Source organism: Schistocerca americana, chromosome 6, assembly GCF_021461395.2.
Source record: "Schistocerca americana isolate TAMUIC-IGC-003095 chromosome 6, iqSchAmer2.1, whole genome shotgun sequence".
Lineage (NCBI taxonomy): Eukaryota > Metazoa > Arthropoda > Insecta > Orthoptera > Acrididae > Schistocerca > Schistocerca americana.
The window spans coordinates 358,045,117-358,060,825 of NC_060124.1; positions in this window are offsets into that span (position 1 = coordinate 358,045,117).

Here is a 15,709-nt window from a genome sequence, read left to right on the forward strand (position 1 = left end):
GGATGGAATTAATGTACCCCCTGCTGTCTGCGTCTACTGTAAGCCATGGAATAGTGTGAACGTGTTCAGATATCTGCAAATCATTTAGCTGAGGCTGAATGTGAGGACCAGCCTGGTATTCACCTAGTGGGATGTGGAAAACTGCCTAAAAACCACATCACATCCAGGCTGACTGGGTTACTGGTCGACATTGGTAATCCGCTGGGTGGATTCGATCCAGGGCCGGTGCACCTACCCGAGTCTAGGAAGCAGCGCATTAGCGCTCTCGGCTAACCTGGCGGGTAGTATCTTGAACATGTACTTCCATAAATCAAATGATCTATATATAAATTTGGTAAATGTAGGTTTACAAGTGTGTGTTATTGTAACAGTCCTTTTTAAAAATTTAGTGAAATACCATTTAATTTGTTCAATGTGCAAGCAGATGCATTTTAGATTTAAAATATGAACTGAAAAAGCAGAAACATTGTGAAAGATATTCATTACACTAGTTTTTACATAAAGTTTATGACACTTGACAACATTACCTGTTGTTGTTGTTGTGGTCTTCAGTCCTGAGACTGGGTTGATGCAACTCTCCATGCTACTCTATCCTGTGCAAGCTTCTTCACCTCCCAGTACCTACTGCAATCTACATCCTTTTGAATCTGCTTAGTGTATTCATCTCTTGGTCTCCCTCTATGGTTTTTACCCTCCACGGCGCCCTACAATATTAAATTGGTGATCTCTCGATGTCTCAGAACATGTCCTACTAAACGATCCCTTCTTCTAGTCAAATTGTGCCACAAGCTCCTCTTCTCCCCAATTCTATTCAATACCTCCTCATTAGTTATGTGATCTACCCATCTAATCTTCAGCATTCTTCTGTAGCACCACATTTCAAAAGCTTCTATTCTCTTCTTGTCCAAACTATTTATCATCCATGTTTCACTTCCATACATGGCTACACTCCATACAAATACTTTCAGAAATGACTTCCTGACACTTAAATCTATACTTGATGTTAACAAATTTCTCTTCTTCAGAAACACTTTCCTTGCCATTGCCAGTCTACATTTTATATCCTCTCTACTTTGACCATCATCAGTTATTTTGCTCCCCAAATAGCAAAACTCCTTTACTACTTTAAGTGTCTCATTTCCTAATCTAATTCCCTCAGCTTCACCCGACTTAATTCGACAACATTCCATTATCCTCATTTTGCTTTTGTTTATGTTCATCTTATATCCTCCTTTCAAGACACTATCCATTCCATTCAACTGCTCTTCCAAGTCTTTTGCTGTCTCTGACAGAATTACAATGCCATCGGCAAACCTCAAAGTTTTTATTTCTTTTCCATGGATTTTAATACCTACTCTGAATTTTTCTTATGTTTCCTTCACTGCTTGCTCAATATACAGATTGAATAACACCAGGGAGAGGCTACAACCCTGTCTCACTCTCTTCCCAACCACTGCTTCCCTTTCATGTCCCTCGACTCTTATAACTGCCATATGGTTTCTGTACAAATTGTAAATAGCCTTTCGCTCCCTGTATTTTACCCCTGTCAGCTTCAGAATTTGAAAGAGAGTATTCCAGTCAACATTGTCAAAAGCTTTCTCTAAGTCTACAAATGCTAGAAACATTACCTATACTACATGATAAATAGAAAATATGGAGTCAAGGAACAGAGCAAGAAAAAGGAAGGAAGATTAGTGTTTATCGTTAAAGATGTAGCAAAAGCATCAAAAAATCCGAATGACCAGACAAGAAACTGAGACCCAGTCCTCCTGAAAATGAAGTCCAGGGCTTTGGTATTAAGATTAAACAGAGTGAATATATGCATATAATGATGAAAAAATATGCCAACATTAAATATCAAACAATGGAAACTCCAGGTAGAAATTTTAACAGTTTGGAAAAGATAGATTGCTACTTACTGTAAAGAAGAAACATTAAGTTGCAGACAGGCACACATAAAAGACACTTACACAAAGCTTTTGGCCACAGCCTTCATCAGCAAAAGAGAAAGATTAAATGTAGTGCCCAAAAACAAACTTACCTTCGTCTGTACCTCACTTAATGCAACTCAAATCTAATCAGCAAAGTGTGTCAAGAATGAAAATATTTTATGTAGATTCCTACATTGCTAGACTAGTTACCAATGAATTTCCGCATACATTTAAATGTTATAAAATAAAATGTGTGAAGTGCTGACCTCTGACCTGGAGGGCAATACAGCAGCCATTGACAATTGGTATGGCAGTAAGTAATTCAACCATTGGCTGCAAAATAAGATCAAGACAGCCTTTGTCAAATACTGTGTCAATTGCTGTCTGGGGAGTATCACGCCACACAGAAAGTGACCGCTGCTGCTGCAAGGGATCATGGAGACATGGTGTGGGAGAAAACGGATTGCAGCATGACCATGGTAGCACAGGTGGTAGAGCACGACCATCCACTCTCATGTATCTGTAAATCAGAATTGATGGTTACATGTTGGCTTTTTTATAGTATTGTTATAATTACAGTGAGATTCACTTCTGATATTACCTTCTCTTTTCATACTGGTATCACAAAGTCTACTACTAAAAGAACTTTATGGACATATCTGAAATTTGATTGGTAAGCAAGAGTATCCATACCATATTAACCGATTAAAACTCTCTCGGGTAGGGGCTCAGTAATATTACTTAATACAGAGATACTATTCAAAATAAAAGCAAAGAAGAATATTTATAATGCTTGCAACCAAACAAGAGGGTCTAATCACTGCTACATGTTTAAATGGCAATGGCTGGAACAGCACTGATAAAAATAAATAAATGAAAAAGAATAAAATAACTATTTGGTAAGATAAAGTAAATCTTCTGCAAACCTTACCTCAGTAACATTATTTAATGCAGAGGTCCCCCTTAAGCTTCAAATTCAGTCAAAATGCCCACCCAACAAACCTCATGCAACCCAAAAGCCAAAAGTGTTAGGACTTTGTCCTCAGAGGTCCCATTTCCTAATTACTTATTTGTACTATTAAAGGATTCAGCTTCAATGTTCCAACTAAATTTAATCCAAGTACACCAGTCATGTGTTTACTTTCTTTTGTTTATATTCTAAATTGAAAATGCACTTTACTGCATAACTATAGAAACTTTATGATACTCAAGTTTATGCTACATATACCACCTGTCACACAAAACAATACTTTAAAGGTGATCCAGAGACATTCCCAATATAGTTTCAAAGGTATGTCCAAAATAGCCCCAGGTATAATTTCATTTGCATCACTGACTATTCATTTCTTTGAAGCTGATGAATACATCACGACAACACATAAGAGGTGCACTATTGTGGTGGTTGCCAGATACTAATGGGATATTTGTTTGAACATAATATAGGAAGAAGCTCTCATGAAAATCTCAGGACCCTACAAAGATATCTTACTGCAACCATGGAGTTTCTTACTCAATGTATCTTCTTCCAGTTATACATAAAACTTAAGAATCTTGATCACTTTATTATAATTCTTCATTCCAAAATATCTGCTGAAAATATTCTTATTTTGTTGACCAACTTCTGCAAGTGATGCTATTAAACTTCATTCATTAAGCATAAGCACACATTTAACAACTAAAAACAAATAAACATTGACACACAGAAAGTAGTAATGTACAGTCATAATTCACTTTCAAATGGTGCAAGTTGTTCTTCACAGTGGAAAATGGAAAACAATTTTTGGGAGAGGCATAATAGCTTGCTATTCATGTTATTGAATTCACTGATGAAAATGAGTGGCAATGCTGACAGAGAAGATACCGCAAAAGTCACTGCTTCTGTAGAAAAGAAATGAACATCAAGGCTACTATTCTATCCAATTTGTTTTTAAAAGGCATCATAAAAAACAAGTAAACACAAGAAAATTCTAGTGTACTGTTTTAAAAGGGGACTATTAAATAATATTTTTTAAAATATAAAATTATGAAGCAGCAAGTGGTTTATTTAGATGAGATGTTATTTACCTTCACTCATGACACGCGATTTCAGAAATCACATGTCCATACAGTTCACAGGCCCACTTATAGAGAATACCTGGTTTCAACCTCCTGGTACACTCTGGTGAGCCACCAAAGAAACAATTTTGTGTAAGCGATTGCAAACAAGTGCTCGGCCTATTCTATATCCTGCACTACTGTCGTCAGTCTATGTGTTCAGTGCTATGCACAACTTGTACTTTATTGTGTCTTAAGTGTTTGTCTATAAAGTACTATGTTCCATAAATTGCATTTGTTCTTGTTACAGCAAACCTGGCGACAAGTGAGGGTTATGTTTTCTCCATGTGTTAGTGATAGTGTCAGTGCTAAGTCACACGATGAACTTCTTGATGGAAGATACACTCCAGTGTCTCATTGCCCAGCAGCAAGCTTTTGCAGAACAATGACAGGCTCTTGCCACCACCCTAAATCAAGTGGCATTTGTGTGTTCATGGCAGGTTACCCTCCCATCAGTGCATCCGTGCCCTTTCTGGCACACAATGCATTGTCTGAAGATTAGGATTCCCATGAGACACAATTGTGCCGATACTTCCATGTTTTTCATGTGGATTATGCCAAATTGTGTAGGGCTTTTTTCCTTACCGGTTTTTGCCATGCATTTATCAGTTGTTGTGCCTACTTGTAACTTTGTAAGAACCAGCCAACCTCTCATTTGATGAAATGTGCAAGCTTTTCTCAACCTATTACTATGACAGAACACATGTCACAGTGGTGTGTGTAGCATTTTACCATTGTCAGAAATGCCCAAACCAATCTTACAAATCCTGAGCTGTAGAATTACACAGGTTGAGCCGTCATTGTAAATTTGTCACTAGTACCCATCACAAATCCTGTGCTGATCACATGGTGTATGATGTTATTATTCATCTGGCCCCAGATAGGAAAATCTGCAAGAAACACTTCAGTGTGAGAATCTGACATTTACGGCTTATTGACGTGCTCCATATAGCACAGTCCATAGGAGTGTTATGGGCTGCAGATGATCTGATTGGTGCCTGGTGGGAAACATTGCAAGTTGCTCAGCCAACCTATTTAGGCACATTGCAAGTGTTCAGGATGATGGGGAAGCCATTGCAACAGTTGTCCGCAACTCAGCATTGCATGGGGCAGCATAAGTCATGGCAACAGAAGCGACTGACTGCGTCACAGCAGTGGCCACCTGATTCCCTTCCATCTTGCCCCTACTGCTCTAAGTGTTGGTAGATTTGTAAGAAGTGTCAAAAGAATGGCCACATTGCATCGGTGTGTAACTCCTCGCCAAATGCAGTGGACACAGTACTATCAATGGATATAAACTGTATCTCTACAATGACTGTTTCTCCAAACAAATTGTTTGACTTGGGCTCCCTCCCCTCACACAGGTTTCACGGAAGTTGGTTAGCTGCTATAAACAACAGATTCCAAACCTAGGTCAGTTCTACAATCCTGTCTCTTACAAGTCTGTTGCTTGTCCTCTCACCCTTCTTGTTCTGGATCATTTCCATACTGGAGACCTGTTCGGGTTAGATGTGTTTAACACTTTTGGTTTCTCCATTGTTGTAAGGTAAATTTAGTGTCAGATCAAGTTCCATATCAACAATTGGAGTCTCTCTGCTTTGAGTTTTCATCTCTATTTTCCCCTGGGTTCGATTGTGCTACTGGTTTTCAGGCCCACATTATCATGAAAGAGTCTGCCCACACTTGGTTTTTTTTGGGCACTACAGGTGCATGTTGCATTGCATGACTCTGTCAAGGCCAAATTAGACCATTTAGCATTGCTTGATGTCATTCAGCCTATTTACTTCAGTAAGCTTCACCTTTGTGATGACTTCAGTGTCACTGTTAGCACACAGTCTGTGACAGATACATACCTGTTGCCCTGCCCTGACGAGGTGCTCACAAAATTGTCAGGAGGCCACTACTTTACGAAGCATCAGAAACATATTTCCAGCTTCCCATGGAAGAGGCCATTAGGCACCTTCTCATTGTCAATACACCTTTCAGCCTGCACCACTATCAACATTTGCCTTTTGGAATCACTATTGTGCCCACAATTTCTCAGAATTTTTTAAAACATCTGACAGCCTTTGTCCTGTCTGCACCAGTTACCTTGATGATATCATTGTTTTGAATTCTTTCACCAAAGACTACCTTAGCAATTTTCAATCATTGTTTTCTGTTTCGCAGTCTGCGGATCTCAAGTGCAATCTTGCCAAATCTCAGTTCTTGCAGCCATCAATTGAGTACCTAGGTTTTGAGGTTTCTTACATGAAGATCAGGTCATTACATCACCATGTTGACATAACTGCAGCTTTGCCATGGCCAACCTCTATTGAGGAACTGTAGGTGCTTCTAGGTATAGTGGCATACTACCATAAGCTTTTGCCAGATGCATCCACTGTTGCTCACACCCTGCATGTGCCTTTTCTCTGATCCTCCTCTAGTGACCGAGCATTAGCTTTGCTTAAATCTAAGCTTCCATCTGCTCCATGTCTGACCACTTTCCATCTGGATCAGCATTTTGTTTTGGCTACTAATGCCTCTCAACAGGGTCTTGGCACAGTGATGGCCCACAAAATATGCCGACAGTCTGAACAACTCCCTGCTTGCACTTCTAAGACTTTAACTCCCAATCATCAGCAATATTCTCAGATTAAAAGGAGACACTGGTGATTACATTCACCCTCAGGAAATTTTACGTCTTCCTATATGGTTCTAAGTTCCATTTAATCACAGATCATAAGCTGTTGGTTGCTCTTTGTAAACCTTTGGCTTCGGTGAGAGACAAGGCAGTGCGTTCATTTGCACTGGCAGGTTCTCTTCCTCTCCCGTTATCATTATCAGATGCCATACCAGCCGATGGCGCAACACACCAATGCCAATGCCCTATCTCGTCTTCTGATTGGGCAGGACCTGGCATTCAATCAGGATGAGTTGCCTTGTTTCTATTTAGGTGTTGAGAAGCAGAATGCGGTTGATGGTTTTCCCATCACTGATACCACGACAGCATAGGCCATTGCTGTGGATCCTGTACTTAGTTGGGCGCTCTCTTTACTGCAGCACGATTGGCTGGAAAAACCACCAGGCTACACCTAGGATCCCTTGCATAATTACTTGTCTCTCCAGCACCACATTTCTGTGTTTGATGGGGTTCTTCTGTTAGCTGTGGAGGACACTGCTCCTTAGGTTGTGATTCCTGCTGCCTTACGCCATAATGTACTGGGCTTGTTCATTTTGGTCACTGGGGAACCTCTCACATCAAAGTTTTGGCCTACAGGCATATGTAATTGTTGGGCATAGATGGGGATATTATGTGCCTTATTGCCGCTTGCAGTCATTGTGTTCAGCGACAGACCTATCTGTGGGTGTCTGTTTCCCGCTGTCCGATGCTGCAGTGCCCATTGGAACTCTATATGTTGATTTTGCTGGGCCCTTTCTAAATCAGTATTGACTTATTGCAGAGGATGCCTGTTCCAAGTTTCCCTACATGGCACATTGTTTTTCCATCTCCATGGCGCCTATTATTTCAGTCCTGTCTAGGAATTTCTCAGTTGATGGACTTCCATATACTGTGGTTACTGATAATGACCCCCAGTTGTACGCATCTTTTTCTCAGGCTAGTGGTGTTCGTCATCTCACAGCTCTCCTGTTTCATTCTCAATCTAATGGTGAGGCCAAAAGCATGGTTCAGATATTTATAACTAAGATGCAGAAGTATGTGTCCACTAGGTCTCCTGAAGCTGCTTAAGACCATTTTTCTGAGTTCATATCGTTTCATTCTGGTGGGTGACAAGAGCCATCAGAGCTGCTACACAGACACCAAAAATGAACTCTCCATCTCCTGCATCCAATGCCACATCCAACAGCACTACCAGCCCTGCGACTGTTCCAGCTGGGTGCGTCTGTCTGGGCTCATGGTTTCTGTTGCATGCTGAACTGGGCTCCTGACATCTTCGACATCTTCAAGCATTGCTGGGGCCAGTGCCTGTGCATCTGACGGGCAGATGACTCGACACTGCAACCAGTTGCAGCCACACAGGGCAATGTCTGTTCCGGAGGGCCATCACCTTCCTCTCCCCCCCCCCCCCCCCCCCCCCCCCCACCACCACTGCCAATGCCTGTTCTTGTATTACTTTTGAACACATTATGGGAAAGGCAGTGATCAATGTCTTACAAATATTTGCTATTAAAACAGTCTTGATCACGATTTATTTATCAAGGTGAGCGGTTTCAACCACTACTGTGGGTATCTTCAGACCATTGAGTAGGAACCTCCTTCTGTTGGAGAATCACTACTCAATCAGTAGTTCCTGAAGTGTGGGTAAGTGGACCCATTTCCAACAACTTTTCTGATATAATAAAAAGGACAGATCACAGAGCTGATGGCATCGTTGTACAAGGAGCATTCAATAAGTAACGTAACACTTTTTTTCCTGAAAGCAGGTTGGTTTTATTCAGGATTCCAAAACATCATATTATCCCTCACACTTTTGGCTACAAACTCTATTTTTTAACATAATCTCCATCCAATGTGATGGCCTTATTGCCACCTTACTAGGAGAGGCTAAATGTCTACACATGATATCACTCAACATCTTGCCTGCAATGATATTCAACAAAAAGTTGTCACAATCAGTCTCATAACAAACAAGCAATTCTGCACACATGGCCATTCTCTGCTCTTTATGGTCTTCTTAGGTAGTGGGGAACCCAGTGGGAACATACCTTTGAGTACCCCAAGTGGCTGAAGAGTATATCATCACTACCAACACAGACATCCAGTTGAGCAGCGAGGTGTCTGAGTGGGATCTATCAACCATCTTGAAAGGGCATGTCTGCATGTTCCAACATTGCAGGAGTCACACCCATGTGTGGCCATCTGACACATGGGTGATCAGACAGGTTTCTGTGACCTTGTTGCGATGAAGACAAATGCCTTGCCCTAAGAATCATCATCCTTTTGTTCATTGCCAAGTCTCATTAGACATTCTACAAGTGCCTATGAATATAAGCGATGCTCTGGTTTTCTGTAAAAAGAAACTCAATGACAACTGTCCGCTTGGAATGCACCTCCTTTGCAGACGGCATTTCAAGACTGCATATAGTGTCCTCACCTATCAGAACTTCATAAAACTGTAGCAGCTGAGAAGATACAGACTGAAACCAGCAAGAAACTGGTCTATGTCCCACAACAAATTCTGCATTTTTTCCAACTGAAATTGGCCAAGAAAAAAAGTGTTACATACCTATTGATTACAGCTTGCACAACTGCCAGCTGGCCCTTTGAAGAGCCCTTTGTGGCAACTGGTCCATTGGGCAGTCACAACGAAGAGGCAGAACCACTGAATAGTGATCACTGCTTCAAAGATCATCATGTAGTGACCATTTAGGGAGGTATGAGATTGAGAGAAGAGGTCATAACATTGATAGCCAAAAAGGTGCCAATGGCACTAAAGTGGGTAAGGATACTGTCACTGAGAAGATGTAGATCAGCAGATCAAAATTGGAAAGAAGCTGATCTATGTGAAGATGACATGGTCCTCGCCCACAGGGAATGATGCACATAGGAGGAAAGTGGTGGGGGGAAGGGGGTAGGGAGGGGGTAGGGAGGGGAATTATTGGTCTAAGGAGGCCATCTTAATGTAGGTAACTGTCCTGCCCAACAGTAAACAGACTTGCAAATGGTAATCACTAGGGTCATTCACATTCACACCGCTGTTGCTTTAAATGTGGTGCAGAGAGGAACCCACTAACTGATAACATCTGTGTGAATCATCATACTGATCACTCCAGATGCACTCTCAGGGCCAGTATGATTATTATGGGCCAGTATGGTTCTGACAGAGTGCACAGTAACCTTGAAGAGTAGGAGAATCATCACCAGTAAAATGCGTTTCTTGGAAAGCAACACAGATCACAGATACGAAGACATCAGTTGTAGTTCTGACAAGTGATAGTAATATTCTTTGAAATTCCATTGAATTTTTGTATTAAAGATATCCTAGTTAGATGTGAAAGGACCATGAAGATATGTCAAGCTGCAGGATCGCTGTCACTCTTTGGGGTGAAACAACATCAATGACCATAAATTCTGAGTCTGATGACATAGGGGATGTGGTGCCTCCAAGATCACTGGATTAGCCTTCTCCCTAGATTTTTTCTTTTCTCCTTAACTATTCTGAAGAGTCACGACTCTTGCAAGGGCTTATCCACTGTAAGGGAAGGAAACGAAGAGGAGTGGACATTTGTGGGACCTGCAATCTGTGGTTGCTGTAGCCACTGACCGGTGTTGGGTTATTGATCTGTACATTTTCGGAAAGGTGGCTCCCTAAAATGTGCCCTGGAGTTGCGTAATGCACCTTCAGCCATGTGTGAGGAGGTCCCCAAGGACTGTGCTGCAGGAATCACAATTGGACCAGGTCTATCTCCCCCACAGGCTAACTTACTTGTACATCTACTTGAGGTTGACATCAAGTGAATGAAGGGGGTAAGTACTCAAGCTACTAATGCCAATGATGTAGCCATAATAGTGGCACAGTTCAATACCATTGGGGCAAGATGCAAAAGCTCACACTTCTTCTGGCTTTAAAATATGAGAGGTGACCAGAGGCCATAAGTTCCTGCATTTTATGTTCCTTAATTAAGATAGCACACTTTGGGAACTGGAAAAGGTGATCATCTCTGCAACTGACGAAGAATGGTGGTTGCTCACAAGGTGATTTTTTTTTTATAAAGTAGCAGACCAGTCTTCATAAACTGCATTATTCATATAACAGGAAGACATATAAATGTGAGGATGAATGTTTTGGTGCCAACTTTATTGTCTGGTGCCCTTCAACATACTTGACATACAAAGTGGATCTTCCATCTCTCTGAGATTTGGAATAACCATCATCATCTGTAGCATTAAGTCCAATGATAAATAAAATCCTGTACCATGTTAAGGCTCTTCACATGTTAAGGCTCATGACAGTGACAGATATGTCATCAAATTTCTTGGCAGGCAGTGATGCTTGGGTGTGAGTAGGATTTACTGTTTTCATTCATTTTACTGAGGAAAAAATTTCTCAACATACATTTTTGGTATCATCTTAGTAGATAGATGGGACACTTTATCAATTCATGTGCAGACCAGGGAGTAGTTTCTGCAGTTTGAATGACTTTGCTTTCCTGAAATGGAGCAAGCAAGAAGGCAGAGTTCTTGGGGTCTAAGCAATCTGTGCTGAATAATTCATATTTGTCTGGAGAGACTACCACAGCCTCAAAGCTATCAAATAATAACTAGGATCTTTCACTGTGCAAGATATCTCCCATGATACTGCTTTCTCTGGTTAAGTGTCGTCCCCTCGGCTGCCATTTAGCTAGAGCAATGGCTACCTGGAATGATGGTCATTGCCCAGAGTCCTGATGCCTCCCAAATGGTCAGGTAGTTACTCCTCAGATCGTGTGGTAAGGTAACAGGTAAGCAAGGGGGGGGAGGGGGGGGGGGCTATCACCAGACAGGTATTTGACAACTGGCTAATGTGATTGATACAGGGTGACCTTCCCTGCATAGGCTACACTTCTGTTAAAAATTTTGAAAAGTTGAGATCAAACCCAGATGTGGGAATGAAACATGAGTTGACTAAAATGGGTGTTGTAAAATAACAAGAAAGTCTGGTTGTCAACAATGAATCTGTCCTACAGATCATGGCTGAAGTACAGGAAAGGAAGAAGTACTGCAGTAGATTGAGGCTATGCTCACCATGTACATACTCACAAAAGAATTGTGAGCCCTCTTGGGGGAGGGAGAGCGGGAGGGGGGAGGGAAGGAAAAGTATTATAGATGACTGAGATATTATCTCATTTCTCACAAAAAATTTCTTGGTGTCATAATCAATAAATTAAAGCAGCAAGTCCATGGGAGGAAATCAGTGTTTAGCTTTTCACTCACCAAACTTTATGTTGCTAGTTATTGATGGGAAAAACTTCTATTTAAGCAGATGCACAAACAGGTGCAGACAGAAAGTCACAACAATGTTAGCTTCGGAAATCAGTGATTCATTGTCTGGAAAAAATATGACTGGAAGAAATACAGGGTGTCCGGGCTAGAGGTATACGCAAACAAATCCTTATGATGAAAGTACTCAACATTTTATGTTGTTAGATAAATACACAGTTAATAGAGACACTCTCCAAAATGTGATCTCCACTATTTCATGATCAGTGCTGAATTGAATGGTGCATGTGCCCTATTGACGGGCCACACTTACGTCAACATGTTTGCATCAGGGCAGTTTCGCAGATGCCCCCCAATGTCATTTTCCAGCAGGATACTTGCTGACACCCACCCACGATCATGGGGTTGTTACCACAGTTCTCCATGAGATGTTTCTTGAGTGTTGTGTTGGTAGAGTGGCTGGCCTCCTGGCCTCCCACTGCCTGACTTACTTGGTCTTGCAATCTGACTCCATGGGATTTCAGTGCATACGGATTTATCAAGGTATCATTTACAGAACAAAGGTTTGAGATCTAGTACATTTGAGACAACAAGCAGAAGCCACAACACCTGTAATGCTTATGAACAAGTGGCAAGGAGTGGAGTACCATTTCGATCGAGCTACAGTGTCCACACTGAACTATATCAGCATGCAAAAAAAGTTAGAGCTCCTGTGTTCAGCGTTGGACAAATAAAATTATAAACCTTAATAGGCATTGAAACATAAACAAATATTTTTGTATACCACTACCCTGGACACCTTGTATGTAAAATCACAGATTAATTAGAAATATCTTCTTGAACCATTACCCCTCTTTTGGAAGATAAAGGAATTTAATTTAAAATCTTATTTAAAAACTAAAGAGGCTAGTGAGTATATTTTTCTAAAACCATATACCTTTGTGAATCAATATACAGGGTGGTCCACTGATAGTGACCGGGCCAAATATCTCACAAAATAAGCATCAAACAAAAAAACTATAAAGAACGAAACTCGTCTAGCTTGAAGGGGGAAACCAGGTGGCAATACGGTTGGCCCACTAGATGGCACTGCCATAGGTCAAACGGATATCAACTGTGTTTTTTAAAATAGGAATCCCCATTTTTATCACATATTCGTTTAGTACTTAAAGAGATATGAATGTTTTAGTTGGACCACTTTTTTCACTTTGTGATAGATGGTGCTGTAATAGTCACAAACGTACACATACGTGGTATCATGTAACATTCTGCCAGTGTGGGGATGGCAATTGCTTCATGATACATTACCCCTGCTAAAATGGACCGTTTACCAACTGTGGAAAAGGCCAATATTGTGTTGATGTATGGCTATTGTGATCAAAATGCCCAACGGGCATGTGCTATGTATGCTGCTTGGTATCTTTGACGACATCATCCAAGTGTCCAGACCATTCGCCGGATAGTTACATTATTTAAGGAAACAGGAAGTGTTCAGCCACATGTGAAATGTCAACCACGACCTGCAACAAATGATGCCCAAGTAGGTGTTTTAGCTGCTGATTCGGCTACTCTGCACATCAGTAGCAGACAAATTGCGTCAGAATTGGGAATCTAAAAAATGTCGATGTTGAGAATACTACATCAACATCGATTGCACCCATACCATATTTCTATGCACCAGGAATTGCATGGTGATGACATTGAATATTGTATACAGTTCTGCCACTGGGCACTAGAGAAATTACGGGACGATGACAGATTTTTTGCATGCATTCTATTTAGCGACAAAGTGTCATTCACCAACAGTGGTAACGTAAACCAGCGTAACATGCACTATTGAGTAACGGAAAATCCACGATGACTGTGACAAGTGGAACATCAGCGACCTTGTCGAGTTAATGTATGGTGCAGCATTATGGGAGAAAGGATAATTGACCCTCATTTTATCGATGGCAATCTAAATGGTGCAATGTATGCCGATTTCCTATGTAATGTTCTACTGATGTTACTACAAGATGTTTCACTGCATGACAGAATGGCGATGTACCTCCAACATGATGGATGTCCGGCACATAGCTCACGTGTGGTTGATTGTGATCCACTGACAATGCCTGGTAACATGCGTCAGTGCATTGTCAATGCATGTGCGAACATTACAGAGGGCGAATTACTCGCTGTTGAGAGGAATGTCGTTACACGTATTGCCAAATGCATTGAGGTTGACGGACATCATTCTGAGCATTTATTCCATTAATGTGGTATTTACAGGTAATCACACTGTAACAGCATGTGTTCTCAGAAATGATAAGTTCACCAAGGTACATGTATCACATCGGACAACCAAAATAAAATGTTCAATCGTACCTAAGTTACGTGTTTTAATTTAAAAAACCTACCTGTTACCCACTGTTCGTCTAAAATTGTGAGCCATATGTTTGTGACTATTACAGCACCATCTATCACAAAATGAAAAAAGTGTTCCAACTAAAACATTCATATTTCTTTATGTACTACACGAATATGTAATAAAAAATGGGGGTTCCTATTTTAAAAAACGCAGTTGATATCGATTTGACCTGTGGCAGCACCATCTAGCAGGCCAACCATAGTGCCATCTGGTTTCCCCCATCAAGCTAGACAAGTTTCATCCTTTGTAGTTTTTTCATTTGACTCTTATTTCGTGGGGTATTTGGCCTGGTCACGATCAATGGACCACCCTGTATACATGTTTCCCTCTATTAGTGTTTGTTAAGTATTTATCTATATGTAATAATAATTATGCTTTTAGATTATTTAACATCTTTCTCACCTTAGAACAGTATGCGAGTTTTCACGCAGAAAATCAACATGTATCCATGGTGTGTGGAGCCAATCTGCATATTTGTTAGCGCCACAGCAACACAATCCTTGCTGCAAACTATCCAATACTTGCTTCCACTCAAGATCACTCAAATAATTCATCATACCATTGTGAAGTGAGCTGGGCAACTGATTTCGCATTTCTGAAGAGCAAGCTGGGGCTGCCACAGAGATGATAATCTGTAAGACTGCCAGCAGTGCAGATGTACATGACCAAAGGATCATGTCACGACCACAATGCTGACTGTATAAACATGTTGTTATTAGCATAGAAACACTATCTTCTGAAAGTAATATAAGGTTTCACATGTATTACAACTGCTGATATTGATTCATAAAAAAAATTTTAAAAGGGAGAGAGGATAAGAGGAGGAGGAGAAGTAAAAAACAAGAAACACAAAACTTCATAGTAAGTTTTGGTCTTCAGGTTCTTGATCTTATTCTTGTTTTATGAATAACATTATCTGTATCTTTATATTTATTCATTCATTGCAGCATTTTTTTTACAATGTACAATATGGTCTTACCATCAATTTCAGTCCAAAGTTTTCAAATGAAATCATCCACTGTTTCCACAGACTTGCTAATCAATTGTATAGCTAGTGGTTGCTTTTATTTCTTCCATTACTTGAATTCCACTCAATACTTACGCAATGACATTAATAAAAGATAATATTTTAGTCTTCTTCGTTGGCTGCATATCAACATGTAGAGAGCAGCTCATGGCTTTTCTATCTTGAAAACGTTGTAAGATACGGTTAGTGGGGAAGCATTGACCTATAGCATGTGCCACATCAAAAGGCTATTCTGCAGGCACACAGACACACACACATGGACATCAATGAATAAAATTACATTGTCACTTAAGTGTGGCCATGATGCAGTCTGGAGGCAAGCATTTATC